At 41.0% G+C, this 12,157-nt stretch overlaps 1 long non-coding RNA gene across 7 annotated transcripts in view; it reads left to right on the forward strand.

Annotated features, from left to right (window-relative positions):
* The first annotated feature begins 6,969 nt into the window (after positions 1-6,969).
* LOC114017506 (uncharacterized) overlaps positions 6,970-12,157 on the forward strand; it is a 31,365-nt gene continuing 26,177 nt past the window's right edge. For 5 of the 7 annotated variants that reach the window (XR_008734251.1, XR_008734250.1, XR_008734243.1 and 2 more), the window contains exon 1: positions 6,970-7,116. This is a non-coding gene — a long non-coding RNA (uncharacterized LOC114017506). Of the gene's footprint in view, positions 7,117-9,259; positions 10,293-12,157 lie in introns of those variants that run through there. The other 2 variants (XR_003562601.2, XR_008734244.1) reach the window with 2 other exon arrangements.

Consider the following 12,157-nt stretch of genomic DNA (forward strand, 5'->3'; position numbering starts at 1 on the left):
CCGGTAAAGAGCAGAGATTACAGCCAGCCATCTCCTTCCACTATGGCAAGTGAAAATTTAAAAATATATTTTCTCATTCTTTTTCATATTTCAGTACATCCCCATGCAATAAGCAAAAACACTGGAGACCCTTTCACTAATGTATCTCCTGCACTTGCTGTTTCCGAGTTTTTGTTTTTGAGGTTTGATTAAGCCAGTTCAATTTCTCAGTCTTCACTTCCTTCTTCCAAGGTTGCCTGCAAAGAAAATCACTTGCCAGCAGAAAGGCAGCAGCTTTCCTGACTCCCCTGTGTACAGCCCACGTGCAACCCCGACAGGGAGCCCAATAACTGAGAATGGATCTGGAGAGGGAGGGTAACGGGCGTTACAAAGAGGGGAACCAAGGATTTACTGGATGAGGGGAAAGAGATGGAGGTGAAAAGACTGAAAAAAGGAGGAAGGACTGGCCATCACCTTGTAAGCATTTCAGTCTTCCCCATGCCTGATTTTCCAGCATAAGCATTCTTGTGGTGGTGTTTTATTTGCACGTAATAGACAGGTAATGTCAAGAAGACATTCTGTAGCTCCGACATAGCTTAGCTGCATACAGTATACTGTAACGCTACCTACCAATTAGTGTGGATATGCTGCAATTACTACTGCCATTTGTTAACGCTTCTTTGTTATTTTGTCAAGCACAATATTTATATATAGTATCAAATTCTACATTGAGTAACACAAGTTTAGAATGAGACGGGTAAACAAGCAGCAGCATAGTACTAAGTCTGTACTAAGCCTAGAAAAATAATTTTTAAGGGACAACAATCCTACATAAAGCTGACTGATCCACTAGAGGAAGAATATGCTATTTTGTCAAGCACTGAGATAAAATCAAATAGTCCCAAATTGCTGAAGATCATGCAGGTGTGGTTGTTTTCAAAGTTCATGTTTGACTGGCCAGGCCAGTTAAACCCTCTTGCTCATACACCCCCTTAATTCCAGCCACCTTGGGAGGATCAGACCAAGCCAACCAAATCCAGGAGGTAAAATATAGCACATAATAACGTGCCAGGTATTATCTGCTTTTACATGCAGAGCAAAATCCTCTACGTTGTTTGCCTTCCAACCAGCCAGCTAACACTTCCAGAGGCCAAACCCCCTGCCTTACAAGCTGAATCCAGCCCTTTGGCCATTATTTGGACATCCTTGACTAAAGCCATGACCTTGCAATACTCCTTGCTTACCTTCAGGCTTTGGCTAGACTCACTCATTTCAGCAGGATTATTTCCATGCTTAAACAAACACGTATGTGTGTGCAGAAGCGGTGACTACGACCCCATACTGATGTGCATGTTATAATAAAATACATGAAATTGCTTCATGAACTCTAACAAGGAGAACAACGTGACACCCAAGCTAAACAGGGATTGCGAGCCATTGTGATGATCTACATTTCTCACCCCTCAGCACTGACAATCAGCCACTGACAGAGTCAAATTTTGGGCTAAATTAAGCTATTTCTCTCTTCTAGATGAGTTACATTTACTACTAAACTGATTCTGTGCATATTGATCTTACTTATAAAGGAATCTATACATAGACAACTGCACTGTATCAGGTCTTCTATAGAAAGACAGTATAACCTGAAGAAACAAATCCAACCAAAACACAATAGCATGTTTTTTTTCTCTCTGGTGGCTGTGGCTGTGTTTCTATGGGCAGGACTGGTGGACCTCCTATTCAAATCAACAGCTGTGAACAGCCTTCAAGGTCAGGACTAAGGAAATAAGACAAATAGCAAATAAGAACAGTGCTGACAACAACTGATAAGGTGGGTTTTCAGATGCTGAGCGGCTCATCAAGTATATTTTGAGGCTATGGCATGGAATATCTGTCCCAACTACTATAATTCATAAGTTATACAATAAAACAGGAATAAAATGAACCTGAACATAGAAGAATTTACCATTCCTCATGATGTGGATTAAAGAACACGTAGACTGACATTATGAGTGAAATAGTGATAGATAATCTAATTTCACAAACTGTCTTGAGGAATAGGGATTTGATAAATGAGGAAGGTTCCATTTGAAGAGAGCTCTCAGCGTGGGCAGTGTTGTCTGGAAATCTCCCTGGGACAGAGCAATATGGGCATTTGATAACTTCAAGTCTAAACAAAAAACATTATGCAATTAGCCCATCCGGTAAGAAAGTCTCACCATAAAGCATCATGACAATATCAGAAAACACCACAGCACTTGCTGTGTTGCCTGGTGGCTCAGGTCCAGCCTGGGACTCAGGAAGGCTCTCTTTTAATGTTTCTGATCAGCTGTGACATGTGGAAAGTCAAGGAGGCAGCAAAGTTAAGACCAGAACTCTTCATTAAATACTGCCCTAACAGTCAGGACTATAAAGCAAAGCCTGCTCACGTGCTAGAGTTCTGAGGACTTCCAATTGTACAAAACCAATTATGAAAAGAAGTACCATGATAGAGATTTCCCATTTGTATACTTAAACCTGTCATACTCAATAACACCTCAAAAAAAAGTCTCCCATTAGTCCTTACCTCTCTCTCAGCCTCTGGTCTGTGAGCAGAACCTGTAGGAAATTGCCATGCAGATCTCAACCTTGAGTTGTCACGAACACCTTACAATCATCTTACTGTGAACTGATCTTACAAGCGTCCAGATGCAATCCGTGTCTCCGTCAAGGAAGGTGCAGACTCTGATTAACTGTGTTCTGTACAGGTAGCACTTGCTGCTCCTGCAATTCTTCTAATATAAAAGTCTGCTATCTATCTTTTATCCCAGTTGTGTAGTCCAATCTCAGATGTTTATTACAGCTGTATCTTACTCCTCCCTGTGTCTCAGCATGGCTCCCAGACTGCAGTTACAGCCCTGATAGCTACTGGCTTCACCTTGTTTCACTGCACACTGGGTTTCAAGGTATGTGCAATTTCAAAAAGCAATACACTTCATAGTATTTTTTGCTAACACATCACATCAACCAATACTTCACATATTTACTGATAGATTTCCTCTGATACAATTCAAATAGTTAGCAATTCCTTTTCAGTTTTGGCATTGCTTTGTCCTCCCAGTAGAGCTCACGCACGGGGCATTTGCAAGCAGACCTCACCCCTGCAGGAGACATGCTTTTACAAAAAAAATGTGCTTGGTGCAGATGTACTGGTATTACACTGAGGATTTTCTTCAGCTGATGCAAATCTTGGCACACTCCTATGACCACCATGAAGTTACTGGCTCCTTTAACCATTGTCTCAATAGTGCGTGATGTGTCACTGGAGCCAGTTGTCCCCTGCATCTTCTACAGGACCTTTCTGCCCTAGAGAGTTTCATAGTGGCTTTAACTCCACTGTGAGCTGGCTTACTCCTCCTGATAAGACTATGTCCTCCTTATATTTGGCTGCTTTACCATAAACCGGATCTTATCTGAAATGATCTTACTATTTTCAGTTTGATTCCTTGCTGCCACTTCTGGGTGTGACCTCTGAGCTGGTCCTATATTTTGAAGTCATCAGCTGTAACACAGATGTTTGAAGTATTTCCAAACACCTCATTGAAATACATCACTGGCTGAACTTTTTTGAGAAGGTGGGGAAAATATATATACTTGCACCACATTCTCCGTGCACAGTTCAGATGATTTCTCATTTAATTTGACTTGGCAGTACCTGACGACTCCTCCACAACAGACAGCTTTACCCAGCAGTGAGCTCACAGCATCTCTGTGGGAGGGCAGAAGAATGCTGTCCCTAGCACAGTTCAACTAAGGCTCAGGCTTCAGATAAAAATCCTAATCTTCAACTTTTCTTTTAATTTCTGACTGAATCCTTGACTCACAGGGTGCAGGTGGAGGAGACTAGTTCAAGCCAGCTACAGCTCCATGCATCTCTAATTGCCTGAGCCTGTTCCTTGCTGCAAAGCAAAAGTTTCTACCGCTGGGTAGAACAGATATGGCTACATCCATACATAGTTTTGATACATGGTCCAGGAAGGTCTCTGGGTGAGCAGCTCCTCTTTGGAGCTGTGTGCTCTGGTGTGCAGCTAACTCCTCTGAGTTCAGCCTTCTCTGTTAAGTTGTGGTGCCTGAGTAATAAGACTCCTCTTGTCTGGCCACTGAACCAGCTCTACCAGAGAGCACAAGAGTTGAAGTAGGTATTCATTCCAACACAGCACCACCTTAAAGTGCTGGTGATGAATCTGAATGGGCAATGAACAAAGAAGTAGTTTTTGTGCCCCAAAAAAACATACAGATCATCTTTTATTGGAAACCTGTCCTATGAAGAAAACATGTATAAGATGCAGAAGCACTAAACATGCGTCATAGATGGTATTTCAAAGGTTCAGAGCTAAGGTGAACCTTGTATTGAACACTGCTAACTGTTGGAGTCTGCCCTTCACCAACATGCCTGATTAATCAGTTTCTTGCTATGTTTATTGTTTGGAGCAAAATTATATTAATACAGGAATGGAAACAGCACAAACAGTACTATAAGAATGCCTGGCTATAAGAACAGGAAAAAAATAACTCAAGCACTTGTGATCACTGATTATTACATTTTCAGTGCTGTTGAAGAGAATTTTTTTTGAAGTATGTTTACAATCATCTCCAAGTTCTATAAATATTGCTTCATTATTGACTTTGCCCTATGAATCCAGTACTGATGCAAATACTCACCCTCCCCACTGCCAGTGGCAGATCAGCACTTGTGCTCTGGTTGGCCTCTGTGCATTTTTAGTATTTGTAGGACTGAGAGTTCAATGGCTTAAAAGTAATGAAGAGTGAAGAAAACAGCTTCTGCCAGAATGAAAGAAAAGTACAAGTTTTAAATGCTAGGTTCTGTTTAAATAAGAGCACAGCAAGAATACAGCCGGCGGTGTTACAGTTGTTTGAAGGGCGTCACTCATAAGGAGAGCGCCTTGTTAGATATGGCCATGCAGGGGAAAAAGATTTTTGCCTGTACACCAGGTTCACATAAAAATACACCAGATAAAATGAATTGAAGTGCCTAGCAGATGTCACTTTTAAAGAAAGAATACAAAATCTAAAATAAGATGTTTTTATAAAAAGACTGCAGGAATTTGTTTAGCATATCTGCGTTTCCCTCACCCAATGGGATATCATAAACCCCTTGGCCAGGAGCTGATACTCCACAGAGCTGAACACTGCCCACAGGGCTGTAGTACAGGAGCACAGGGATACAAACGGGGCAGCCTTGATGCTGGCTGTCCTATAGATCCCTTTACAGGAAAGCAGGGACTACTGATTGCAGGTACAATTACCTCCCTTTGCCCTAAATCCTGATCTCTGACAGATCAGAATTATGCCTCGATACAGTTATAGATCAGATACATTGAAAACGCTACAAATTAGAGAAGCCACAAATGGCCAAAGACTTTCAAACCATGTAAGTCAGTTCAATTCCATACAGAATCGAATAAGGATGAAACTATTCATATGAATAGTTTCATTGTTATATGAAGGAAGTTCTAATTCCTTCTCCAGTTTTGTAAGTTGGTCTGAAAAGCAAACATTTCTTCTGCAACCACAGGACTTCACTGTGAAAGCAAAGAACAGATATTAAGAATTACTGAGCTCCGATGATCAAAACTGATCTATTGCTTGTAGGTGGTTCACCAGGACTTACAGGCACACCAGCAGTGCAGTTTGGTTAATTCTATCTTTGCAATAACTAGCAAAGTTGCTCTGAAACAGCTTAGCCCAGCGATTGTGTCCAAGGTGATGGAAAGGTAGGGCATGATGCCAGTGGGCTATTATCCCATCTTACAGAAACTGATATAGAGGATGTAGCAGCTGGAGTAAGAATCATAAGGTGAATCCAGGGAGAAGGATGGAGCTGAACGTTCTTTTATATTCTTGCTCATTACTTCATTAACAAAATCAAGCACAGCAAAGAGGACACGTTTATAATGCTATGCTGTGTGTAGACTTCATGAATTAGCCAAGAAAGACATTGATTATTACAACCGTGATTTGAATTTTATCGAATAGCATCTAAAGGCAATTTTCCCCTTGTCATAGTGATTGTGCTATTGTGACAGAACCCTTCCCCTGAGAATTTTCAGTCTCAGTGTAATATTAAAGACAGCAAACAGGACAGAAGAGAACTCACTGTGCTATTACTATCTTCAATCCAGATTACTGTAGTTCTCCAGGGATATGAATAGGGGTAAGTAGGATCTATAGTAGAGAAAGTATAACATGCTCGTTATACGTTGCCTGTGTCTTCCATCCTTCCACACCCTGGATTTCAAAAGTGACCTCAATCTTCCATGCTAGTTAGTTATTAGAAACAAATCTTCCAACTAGTTTAGTGCCAATACAAGACATAGAAAGATGAATGCAGAACCCGGAAAACTGTGGGCATGGCTCAAGGATGGTTTAATGCATGAAGCTGAGACTCAGCTGAGCTTGGAATAAATGTGAGAGGCAGTTCAAGGACAAAAAGGCTGTGTGCAATGGCCTCTCTGCACAGTTAACTCTTCCCCCTCGGAAGTAGTTCTGGCTGTTTGACTCTATTGCAGTAGAATTGCAGTGGACAGCAGGTTTCTCACCATTGACTTAATGAAAATATGACCAAGTTATATTTGGAGACTTTATGGCAGAGAGGCTTTTTATTTTTGAAAAGTTTTTTTTTTTTTTTCTCTCAGGAAGATTTATGGAAGTTGCTCTGTATTTCTCATTTCTTCATGAGCATCAGATATAAGCAGAGCAAAGCACAGGTAGTTTAAAGTAGAGTTTTGGTGAAGTTGGGAGGTTAATATTAATTTGCTACTAAGCTCATTACCATTTGCCTTAATTGTCACTGTAAACATGAAGTTGAATGACCTGTTTTTCAGTTTACTAGGAATTGGCACAATTTTCTGCCTTTGCTTAGAGCCAGGGCACCGCATACGTCACATTGTGAAAGACAGAGCAAACACAGATTATCCTCAGCAGCTCAGCCCCAGATATCATTAGTTGCTCGGTTCTCCTTGCACTTGACTACCTCAGATCCGTCAAGCAACATTTATGCCACAGCAAAACCAACAAAGAAGGCATGAGGAAACGGCACAAGTGCCCTTCATGACAGAAGCAAAGGTGTCGACACTAGTAAGTGTTAGCTGTTTTGATTTTGGCAGAGCTGAGGCTGTTATTTTCTGTTCTCCTGATAGAGGAGAAAACAATGTCCTTTTCTAGTTGCAGTATCTGTTTTGACCGATATTACTGCCTGTTACACTGCTGGATAAAGGTCTACCATACTGTCACAAGAATCCTCTTTTCCTGAACGCTCTCCACATACCTCCTGAGCCCACGAATCCCCCTCATTCATCTCTCTAACACGTATCTTGTCTACTTTTTGTTACATTTATTGGCATTTAGTTCAAGATTGCATGTATCCCAAAAGATTTCACATTTCTGTGGCAATACATCTTAATCATTGGTTTTTCTGCCTTTGACCTCACTCACGTCTATTATAATAGCTTGTCATGCAGTAGCCATACCCTGGGACTTTTATCAAACCACAACTTAAAATCACCTAGCATTGTGTTTTTGTAGGTGATTTGCCTCTGTCATCCTGAATGTTATTTGAACCTTCATTTACCAGAGAAAGAAATCTGTTAAACAAGCAAAAATGGGTCGGCTGCCTCAAATCCCAGTAAATTGGCACAGCTTCACAATTTAGCATTATGCAATTATATTAAAATTAAGATTTTCAATCATCAGTTTTAAAAAAGAACATTACCAAATACTATTAGGAGCTACTAAAATATACTAAGTTTCAACAACTGCCAATGAAAATTAAATTAAGCGATCTGCATACTGTAAAATGAGGGAATAATATTTAAAACAAAACAGATACACAGGAAAACTGTGGTTGTAAGTGCATGATCGTGTTCCCCTCTGGGTAGTGTCATGGGGCTATAGTTTTCACTAAAGGCAGAGAAACCTCTGAACTCCAGGGAACCTGACCCAACTTTTTAAAGTTGACTCATCGCAAATTGCAGCACAGCCATAGCAAGGAAAAAAACAAACAAACAAACAAAAACCCCAACAAGACTCACTGCAGAAAGATATGGTATTTCATAGAATGCAAGAAAAATGTCATTATATAGGAACAAATAAATACCAGTCTGAGGTTGGACTGAGTGACTAAGAGACACAGAAGTAAGCTGCTGACAGATTAGAGTGATATTTCCAGGACCCACAGCCCAGTTTGACGGCAGATGGGAAAGCTGAAAGCTAATGACAGATAAGATAGATGTAGCTCTTGGTTTGTTAGCTGCTGTTTACATCATGTGAGAGACTGAAGCTCACAGCCAAGGATAAGCAGGAAAAAACCACTAGATATGGAAAAAATGAAAAAAAAAAAAAACCCAACTTGATATGTGAGAAATTTACTTTAATAGATTTCTGTGATTGCTCTCTGCTCATTCAAAGTGGGTAATCTGAGGTTTTTCCCTTGAAGAGCATTTTGCCAGAGGTCTAACACAATTCCCCTTCCCTTTCCCTCTAAAACGTTGCTCCTGGTGGCCATTATCATCAACTAAGCAGCAGGAAAATGAAGGGCATTAGACTTCTAAGGAGTCCAGGCTGGGCAATTGCCGACTGATATAGACCCATCCTATGTCCCCAAGAGTCCCACTGAAAAACGTGCAAACTATGCATGATGTTAAGAATTAAAACTGGCGCACCTTTTTTTTTTGTCTTTTTTTTTTTTTTTTAAGATTGTTGGATTCTGTTGATTTCAAACATTTACAATTTCCTGGCATTTCTTAAAACTTGCTTTATGAAATGACGCAGTGAGGAAAGTTGAATGAACATCATGCTGATAGACACAATGTTGTCTGGCATGCATTGACTCGGTAACGTCAAGGTCTGTGGAAAAGTAGTAGTAACGTTACGCCTAACGTACTTCTGGGTTGGTTTTATAAGACATTTTGGTCACTGCATTGTAAGAGCATCCTTTGAGAGAGAGTGCAACATCACCGCTCAGGGCAAACCCTTTGAGGGGTATTACTAGAGAAAAGGATTAACTGGCTGTTGCCTAAAATAGCTCAGAGACAAGTGGGAAGGGAAAGGTATCCCAGTAAGCTGTAGCATTGCTGTAGGGCATCAGGATGATGGCCAGCCTAGAATATCACAATGACACTTCCAAACGTGTCTTCATAAAATGTTATTGCAGAGCTTCGGAGAGGCGCAAAGCAGGTCAAGGTTTGCAGTAGGCTTCTGGAGTTAGTACCTAGCTCAGAAACAAGAGTTCAAATACCAATGTTAATTAGAAAAAAATGATCTAGAGGATACAAAAACCAATTTGTTACATGTAACAAAGCATGAAAGGTTTTTATGGAAAAAAGTAGCCTGCACAAAGAATTCAGGACAGCATGTTTTGTTTTTCTTCCTCCCGTAAGCTTCCAAAGCAGTATGGGGCTGTGCTCTTAGATGTGACTTAGTTACTGTAGAAAATAAGAAATAAATCTGCCTTGAATATACTTTTCCAAATTTTCTTTCTTTAATTTCGGAAGTATTCAAATAAAAAGTGCCTTGTAGAGAGACAGTGCGCACTGTCCCTTGTGTTCCTACATCCATTCAATGCCTTGAAATTGGAAGTCTGCAGAGCAGTAGTTTCATGTATAATAAATACAAAATTCTCTAACACAGGCTGTCTACACAATGCTGACAGAACATGAATGTGAAATAACACTCAAGAGATCACTCAGAAATCAATAAACTCAATCAGCTAGGATCTTAACACTGTCTACAACAATAATACAGGGAAAGTGATGAACACTGCAAGGGTATGTGGTGATTTTAAAATGAAACCAGAAAAAAATTCTCCCAAAATGTTTTCTTCAGGCGGGGTGGTGGTGGTGTGAAAAACAAAAGAAGCCAAAACCAACCTGTCCAGGTTTCTGTTGGGATACAGTTAATTTTCTTCTTAGTAGCTGATATGGTGCTGTGTTTTGGACTTAGTGTGAGAATAATGTTGATAACACATTGTTTTAGTTGTTGCTAAGTAGTGCTTACTCTAAATCAAGGACTTTTCAAGTTCCCCGTGCTCTGCCAGTGGGCAGGTGCACGAGAAGCCAGGCAGGAGCAGAGCCAGTACAGCTGACCCCAACTAGCCAAAGGGACATTACACACCACAGAATGTCATGCTAAGTACACAAATCTGGGGGAAGAAGAAGAAAAGGGGGCTGGGTGTGTGGGGATGTCATTCAGAGTTACAGCGTTCGTCTTCCCGAGTCACCGTGACACATGCTGCAGCCCTGCAGCCCCAGGGATGGGTGAGTACCTGCCTGCTGTGGTGAGTGGGGAATTAATTCCTGGCTTTGCTTTGCCTGCATTTGTGGCTTTTGCTTTACCTATTAAACTGTCTTTATCTCAATCCATGAGTTTTCTCACTTTTCTGATTCTCCCTGCTATCTCACAAAGGGGGAGGGAGTGAGCAGCTGCATGGGGCTCGGTTGCTGGCTGGGGTTAAACCACAACACAACCCGATCCCAAACTACGCGCCCCTTAGGAGCATGGACAGGAAGAGTACGGGGCTTGTCATCACAGACTGGCTTAAACCGTTTCTTACTCTGATCTGATAGTAGCCAGTCCTGAATGTTTCAGGAAGAGATAAACTGCTACAAGAAGACTTTTATTTTCCTAACTCGAAGAATTTATAACCTTCTAAGTAAGGATGGAGCAATGAAACTGAGATTAGACCTGCCAGCTTCAGTCAGCTGGATTTGGCTTGTAGAAAACCAAAGAATAGACTCAAACATTTTATCCGAGATGCCAACGTTTGAGAAAACAGATAAAAGCTGCAGGCTGATGGTATATGCTGATCTGAGCAGGCTACAATGAGTCAAAATTTAGAAGTAGGTTTTGTTAATAAAAGTACTGAGCTTCCTTTGAATCACTAACAACATCATACCAACTTCAATAGGAGCAGCATCTAACCAAAACTATCCTTAAGAATTCTCAAAACCATTAGCTCTTCTGTACAACATGACAGAGTAACATCACGGAAAGTTAGTGCCCCAAAAGACAATCCATCAGCCCATGCTGCTGGGAAATGTTAAGAGAGATTGCACCACAATCCAGGGGAGTACTTGGAGCCTTTGTACTGAAAAAGGATTAACAGAAGTGAAACTGGGCAGGCAGCAATGGTTGAAGTGAATCAATAGCACTTCATGTACCCAAAGAATAGCATTAGAAACGGTGCAACAGGAGAGAGAGGGAGGCAGCTGGAGGCAGCTGGCAGCTGCTCCTAGGAGGGATGACAGGTAGGAGACAAATCTGTCCCCCTGGACCCTCGGGAACACCGGGCATGTCAATTTATAGCGAGGGATTTGAAGGACTGCTACAAAGCAGATCTTCATGCCACATGCATCAGCCCAGCTGTCTGTGTGCTACTTCATTCAGTCCTTTCAAATACATTTTACATCAGCTTTGGGTCCTCCATCAGGAGATGATGGAGCATCACGTGACACCTATCAGTGCCCCTCTTCTCCATTTTACATACAAATAAGCTGCAGCATAGAAAGCAGGCATCTGCTACCACAGGAAGCCTATGAACGAACAGAGGTTTGAACAGTCTCCCCAGCCTCCCATCCCTGCTGCCCAGTCCCCCATCTCTGGTTCTTTTCCCCCTGTATCATCACACACTGCTACATATAAAGTTTCCCCAATGCAGCTTACTTAAAGACAATCCCATTGTTTACCAAATGAATAATTTTATGGAACAAGTCATAAGGAGCTTGCTGAGCTGGTAAAGTTACCAAGCAGCTCATTTTCGATTCCATATGTTCTTAATAAATGCATTTCCACACCAGTTGGTATTTGGTTGCTGCAATTCATTTGCAAACATGATTAAAAATTCAGTCAAGATTAATCTTTATTTTTCACTCAACTACCTTCAAACAAAATCACCTACAGCAATGTGTATGGTAATCAACCCAAGCAAAAAACCTTAGAAATGGAAAAAAACACATGAGTAAAAGGTAAGGTTATTAAAATCTGAATTATTTCTTTCCTACAAAGTTTTGAGATAGTGCTCTTTAACTTTGGATATGGCAGTTTCTCTACATCTGCTCCACCTGATATGAATAAATAATTGACAGTTATTTGACAGCCCTTTAGAAACAGCGCATGAAATATA

This window comes from Falco cherrug, chromosome 1, assembly GCF_023634085.1.
Source record: "Falco cherrug isolate bFalChe1 chromosome 1, bFalChe1.pri, whole genome shotgun sequence".
NCBI lineage: Eukaryota > Metazoa > Chordata > Aves > Falconiformes > Falconidae > Falco > Falco cherrug.